Here is a 7802-nt window from a genome sequence, read left to right as displayed (position 1 = left end):
GGGAAAGTACTCTTTATCCAATGATGATGCATAGCTAGTGCTGCTGGAGTCAGAACCGCCACTCTTCATGGGACGGTAGTAGTTACTTGCATTACTATCTAGAGAGAACATTTTCAGTAGTCTCTCAGCCTAAAACAGTCACATTGTCTTGAGGAATGTTCACTACATAAAATTGTTTGTGGCTCCATCTAGTGGTCTGTGGAGAAACCGGAGCCCATGCAACAAGTTCAGCAGACCTGGCTATAGCATGTTATTTTATAATACTCCATTAGCCTACAACATGTACCCTAAATGATTTCTTAAATTACAGGTGTCGTTTAAGGCTGTGGTCTGGGCACATTTTAGAATTGTATTCCAGAGAAACATTATTAAAATTGTCTCACTCAGGACTCTTAACTCCTAAATTGAACAAAACCAAATATTTTATTTGCTGTAGGTGAAGCAGAGCAGAAAAAGGAATGCTATTTAATTTGTTAAGGTCACTGAATTTGTGTGTTACAGATTAAAATCTGTGTGAGACTGCAATGACGACCAAAGGAATTATCAAGATAAATATATAAAAGATGGTAACTGTCAAATAACATCCTACCAGAGCTTCAGCTAAAACCAGGTAGTACGGGACTACTGATTTCTGTATCGATTCTGCTTCTAAAACCGCAATGCAAAAATCAACTACCTGCAATGATGGAATTCTGGCCTGAGTTTCAAATTGGAGGCTGCTCTACCTGACGCAAGCACACTGTCATTCCAAACCCTAAACCCTGGGTAAAGAGGGTCAGAAAATGTGGAGTAAAATGTACGCAGATGGGTCAGTGTACCAGAGGAGACACTGTAGAAGGACGGAGTGCCAGCCAGTTCCAGATACACTCCTACTCTGTTCAAATAAGACGCGGTAGCAGGGAAAGCAATACTCCTAGCATTATGGAAGGCGATGTAACTTTTCAAAGCATCGCAAACTCCAGGACTTGTCATTACGTCCCAGCCAACAGTCCCCAACCTCTCCACTCCTGCCGATTTGTCTCTGTATTTCCTCTCAATAACTGCGCCTGTTCAGACCCTCTTTACACAGCACCTGCCAACAGCCCTGCTGATCAGGATACAGCCGATCGCTCACAGGCATCTAATGGAGAGACCAAAGGACACGATTTATTAGAATTTTTAATTACTATTTAATCTTATTTCTATCCAACAAAAACATTTATTCTCACTGAATCGTGTGTGTGCAGCTTTCAAGAGAGAAATCAACATTTTCTTAAGCCAGATTTTATCCAGTGTTCTGCATCATGGTCCACACTGTCTCCTTCTCCTATTCAAGGAGGTCCGTCTCGATCCACGTTGAGTGAAAAGATAGTAACAAACCATTTGATGCTTCAAATGTGAGTTAGTTCACTTTAGTAATTTTAATAACGTCAAACTGAATTTACTAACCTGGAGTGTCTCCAATTTGCAGTTTGGACTCTCCAGTCCAGCAGAGAGCAACTTCACTCCTGAATTCTGCAAGTCATTGTCACTCAGATCCAGCTCTCTCAGGTTTGAGCTGAGGCCAGCGTCTCACAGCATCATTCCGTGAGGTTTCAGTCTGAAGAGGAATTATGTACATGATCAACAAAAATATTTCCTAGTAGGTTTTTAATGCATTGGAAGGTGAGGTGGGACACTCTCCATGCAATAAAAGTGTACCTTTTTGTTTTTATTGGAAATGTCCTTATAGTATCATATCTAATGGAGAGATTTTAAAAACACCAGGTACTCACAGAGCTGTTCTGGAGGCTTTGATCATAGGCAACAGCCTCAAAAGACCTTCTGATTTGCAGTACTTCCTTAGTGGTCATTCAGACAGTGGAACAGATTGATGCTTCTCCTTGATGTACTTGACTGTTTCCTCATTGTTCTGTGACCTGCTTCTAATCTTTGTTAGTAGGGACCGTAAGATAGTCTGGTTGGATTCCAGTGAGAGGCCAAGGAGGAAGCGAAGAACAGGTCCAGGTGTCCATTCTTACACTGCAAGGCCTTGTCCACTGCTTTCTTGTGGACGATGGTTGCAGGTGTCTCTTCAGATGTTAGGTTTCTGCTTGTTTCCTGTTCAAACATGAGATTGACATTCGACAACGAGAACGCCTCTCTGAAGAGCTGAGTGCACACTCCTGAGTACACTGACGCTTCTGTAACATCAATGCCACATTCTTCCAGGTCGTCTTCATAGGAGATCAGATTGCCCTTTTTCCAGTTGTTCAAAGGCCAGTTTCCAAATCATCTTTGTCTTTTTCCATTTGTGAATATGTCTCAGCATGATCTGGTCTCTTTGGAAATTTCTGTTTTTTGAGCCATATGTTACAGTTCAGGAAGTGTGAATACATTTGAGTCAGGGTCTTTGGCATCTCGACTCGGTTTCACGCAACAGCCTCCAGAGCTGTAGCTGAAATCCAACTGAAGACTGGCATGTGGCACATGATGTCGAGGCTTCTTGAAGACTTCAGGTGTGTAATGGTTTTTCTGGCTAGGCTCTTGTCACTGATTTTTCTTCCTGGAGTACTCCTTCTGTGGGTCATTGAAGCCTCATCTCTGTCACCTGGTCAACACACTCTGGAGGGATGCGACTAGCAGCTGCTGGTCGGGAGGTGATCCAGATGTGAGCAGAGGGAAGCAGATTCCCCTGAATGAGGTTTGTCAGCAGCACGTCCATGAGCAGGTCTCGTTGTTCTGGAAGTCAAGGGGAAGTCGACACTCATCCAGATCACCAAAGACAAACAGTACTTGTTGAAGTCTGAGATTGCAGTCACTTTTATTTCCATAAAAAAGGTGCTTGAGAAGGTCAAGCAAGCTGTGTTTTTTTCCCCCTTCATCAAATTCCTCTCAAAGTGAAAATATCAACTGGATATCTTGAATGGCTTTTCCTTCAGCCCAGTCCAGAATGAACTTCTGCCAGAGACTGTTCTGCCAATGCCAGCAACTCCCTTTGTCAGGACAGTTCTGTTGGTTTGTCTTGCTCAGGTAAGGGTTCAAAGATGTCGTTGTATTTTGAACGGTGTCTCTTGTGTTGCTGATCTCCTGGATGCTGTCTCAATCTGTCTCGCCTCATGTTCATTACTGACCTCTCCACTTCCACCCTCTGAATGTAGAGCTCCGTGTAGATCTGAGAAGTGTTGGGTTTCCTTGTGTAGCCATTCCTTCAAACACACATTCAAACGTCCTTTTTTTTTTAAAGTTGAATTTGAGTTTAGGTTGACACACCGCAAGCTCACCTAAACGATCTGAAAATGAGAAGGACAAATGTACTTTGAAGCATACTAATAAAGGCATAGTACGTTCAATACATATTTTTGTACATCAATCCAACTGTTTGTGGGCATATTAAAATTGAACATTAAAGATCTTACTGTTCTCCAGTGTGTCAGCGAGCTCGTTCTGGTTCATGTTCCTCAGGATGTGCAGTGTGATCTTCAGAGCCCCCTCTCTGGCACTGCTCTTCTGGTTCTCATCTTCACCGTACACCACCACCTTCCCCTGACTGTCAGAGCATTCTGGGTGATTTGGACTCAGAATCTTCTTGAACTTCTTTAATTCACTCTTTACAAATGTGATGACTTGGTCTTCAACCAACTGGAATAGGCAAAAACAGGTCTTCATATGTAAAGAACAAACATTATTTATCTGAACGTTTAATGCTGTAATTTCCTGGTGGGTCCTTGAGCCTTAAATACTACATACAGTAGTCAGAGGTTAAAGGTCACAAAGATATCAAACAACTATCCATTCACTTTTTTAACTGTAAGACATGAGCCAGCTCACCTCTGCCGTAGACCGGCCACAGGGAATGTCTGACTCTGATCTCTCTGGCTTGTCTCTGCACACATGACATAACACGCATCACAAGTGCTACCTTATTGATAATCACCCCCCCCCCCCCCCCCCCAGAATATATCTGGCTGATGGTGGAATACAGAAATTGTCTGTCTAGCTCTAAGATCTAAAGCACTCGGCTTCGATCAGTAGAAATGCCTTCCTCCATGAATTGTGTTTTAGGATGAACCATTGACCAGTCACTCTTAAAGGACTCACAGCTGAGTCCAGGGGAAGTGGATCCTGTCAGCAGACAACTTAGACCTACAGTCAAACATAAGGGAGTCCTGACTTCATGCTTTAATGTGGAGACATAAAGATGATAAAAGAGGGAACCGCATGGCCAGTGTTCCCATTCCTGAAGTGTTCTTGAAGTTGACTGGTCCCTGTTCTTGGACAAACAGCGGTGTATGGTCTCTGATGCTGGGCCCTGTAAAGAAGCACATTCAATGTAACTCATAAAACTACAGGAAGTTGGTGATTTACTGTTTGCTTCAAAAATATTGATTAGAAACAAATGAGCAGAACAAGAGAACACAAACCAGACAAGCTGTTGATCAGTAGATATATTTTCTGTCCTGAAATTGAACGGAGGATCAACAGACATGTATGTTTGCATGATCAGACAGCTGGGTACAGGTCAGACGTCTCTCCTGCTGGATTTGGCTAAAACACAGAGACAGATCTTCAGTCTATAATATCTTCTGCCTTATCCTGGGTTCCAATCTGTTTGTGCCATCAAGCCATTCCTTGCATGCCAAGGAGTGACATGATGGCACAAACAGATTGGTACCCAGGCTACTTCTGCCTTATGATGTAATATCACTTCTGAGCTCTACAATGATCAAAATGTGTGATAGATATGCTGTTAGGAATCTGTGTCAGTCCCATACATACAATGAAGCTGGAAAGTGTTGTAAGTGTCAATTCCGTCAGATCGCCATTTTGTTTAGGCGCACCCCCCCTCCACCACCACTCTCCCCCCCGAGAGTGCTCATACTGTGTAGAGAGAACAGAATTGTGATGACAATTAAAGGCCCACTCCTTCATTTGGAAAACAACATTGCGGCAGCTCACAACTTGGTTTACTATATAATACATCACGTTCAAATGAATATCAGTAGTGTAACTATCCAAGCTAATACAGTCAGTGTTTATCATATGGCATTGCGTATGAAAACTGAGAATCATAAAAGCTGCACTACATTATAGTTGAGTTGTTCTTCCAGTGTTTGCAAGCGGGCGGTTGGTAGTTTTCACCCATGTTGAAATGGAATTTTCGCCCCGTCACACAAACTGTGTGGAACACGTTACAGGATATCGCCGCTAACTTCGCATGACAGCTTTCCGCAGTTCGGGGATTTATCAATGTTTACCATCTTCATAAATACCCATGTAGTTCAGTATTTCATTTGACTGCCATGTGGGATAAAGTAAAAAAGGTATCGCTATCCAGATCAGGTGGTCATGAACACAGGCATTTAGGCTATATTTGGTGCTGACAGAAACCATTTATCTGTTACAGGACATTGCATTTTGCAGGCTATAGGCTATAGGCTTTGGCTGTCTTGAGGTACCCATGCTGAAGTGTGAATCTAGAAGAAATAAAACACCCTTTATACCGTCACCTCCAATAGTAGGCATCTTAAGTCGGAAGTTTACATACACTTAGGTGGGAGTCATTAAAACTCGTTTTTCCTACCACTCCACAAATTTCTTGTTAACAAACTAGAATTTTGGCAAGTCGGTTAGGTCACCTACCATGTGCATGACACAAGTAATTGTTTTCAACAATTGTTTACAGATTATTTCACTTATAATACACTATCACAATCCCAGTGGGTCAGAAGTTTACATACACTAAATTGACTGTGCCTTTAAACAGCTTGTAAAATTCCAGTAAATGTCATGGCTTTAGAAGTTTCTGATAGGCTAATTGACATAATTTGAGTCAATTGGAGGTGTACCTGTGGATGTATTTCAAGGCCTACCTTCAAACTCAGTGCCTCTTTGCTTGACATCATGGGAAAATCAAAAGAAATCAGCCAAGACCTCAGAAAAAAAAATTGTAGACCACCACAAGTCTGGTTCATCCTTGGGAGCACTTTCCAAACGCCTGAAGGTACCACGTTCATCTATACAAACAATAGTACGCAAGTATAAACACTATGGGACCACGCAGACGTCATACCACTCAGAAAGGAGACACGTTCTGTCTCCTAGAGATGAACGTACTTTGGTGCGAAAAGTGCAAATCAATCCCAGAACAACAGCAAAGGACCTTGTGAAGATGCTGGAGGAAACAGGTACAAAAGTATCTATATCCACAGTAAAACGAGTCCTATATCGACATAACCTGAAAGGCCGCTCAGCAAGGAAGAAGCCACTGCTCCAAAACGGCCATAAAAAAGCCAGACTACGGTTTGCAACTGCACATGGGGACAAAGATCGTACTTTTTCGAGAAATGTCCTCTGGTCTGATGAAACAAAAATAGAACTGTTTGGCCATAATGACCACCCTTATGTTTGGAGGAAAAATGGGGAGGCTTGCAAGCTGAAGAACACCATCCCAACCGTGAAGCACGGGGGTGGCAGCATCATGTTGTGGGGCTGCTTTGCTGCAGGAGGGTCTGGTGCACTTCACAAAACAGATGGCATCATGAGGGAGGAAAATTATGTGGATATATTGAAGCAACATCAAGATATCAAAGCTTGGTCACAAATGGGTCTTCCAAATGGACAATAACCGCAAGCATACTTCCAAAGTTGTGGCAAAATGGCTTAAGGACTAAGTCAAGGTATTAGAGTGACCACATCACAAAGCCCTGACCTCAATCCTATAGAAAATGTGTGGGCAGAACTGAAAATGCGTGAGCGAGCAAGGAGGCCTACAAACCTGACTCAGTTACACCAGCTCTGTCAGGAGGAATGGGCCAAAATTCACCCAACTTATTGTGGGAAGCTTGTGGAAGGCTACCCAAAACATTTGACCCAAGTTCAACAATTTACAGGCTATGCTACCAAATACACTGCTCAAAAAAATAAAGGGAACACTTAAACAACACAATGTAACTCCAAGTCAATCACACTTCTGTGAAATCAAACTGTCCACTTAGGAAGCAACACTGAATGGCAATAAATTTCACATGCTGTTGTGCAAATGGAATAGACAAAAGGTGGAAATTATAGGCAATTAGCAAGACACCCCCAATAAAGGAATGGTTCTGCAGGTGGTGACCACAGACCACTTCTCAGTTCCTATGCTTCCTGGCTGATGTTTTGGTCACTTTTGAATGCTGGCGGTGCTTTCACTCTAGTGGTAGCATGAGACGGAGTCTACAACCCACACAAGTGGCTCAGGTAGTGCAGTTCATCCAGGATGGCACATCAATGCGAGCTGTGGCAAAAAGGTTTGCTGTGTCTGTCAGCGTAGTGTCCAGAGCATGGAGGCGCTACCAGGAGACAAGCCAGTACATCAGGAGACGTGGAGGAGGCCGTAGGAGGGCAACAACCCAGCAGCAGGACCGCTACCTCCGCCTTTGTGCAAGGAGGTGCACTGCCAGAGCCCTGCAAAATGACCTCCAGCAGGCCACAAATGTGCATGTGTCAGCATATGGTCTCACAAGGGGTCTGAGGATCTCATCTCGGTACCTAATGGCAGTCAGGCTACCTCTGGCGAGCACATGGAGGGCTGTGCGGCCCCACAAAGAAATGCCACCCCACACCATGACTGACCCACCGCCAAACCGGTCATGCTGGAGGATGTTGCAGGCAGCAGAACGTTCTCCACGGCGTCTCCAGACTCTGTCACGTCTGTCACATGTGCTCATGTGCTCAGTGTGAACTTGCTTTCATCTGTGAAGAGCACAGTGGTGAATTTGCCAATCTTGGTGTTCTCTGGCAAATGCCAAACGTCCTGCACGGTGTTGGGCTGTAAGCACAACCCCCACCTGTGGACGTCG

The sequence above is a fragment of the Salvelinus namaycush genome, chromosome 39, assembly GCF_016432855.1.
Source record: "Salvelinus namaycush isolate Seneca chromosome 39, SaNama_1.0, whole genome shotgun sequence".
NCBI classification, from domain to species: domain Eukaryota; kingdom Metazoa; phylum Chordata; class Actinopteri; order Salmoniformes; family Salmonidae; genus Salvelinus; species Salvelinus namaycush.
Note: the sequence above shows the minus strand (reverse complement) of the source record.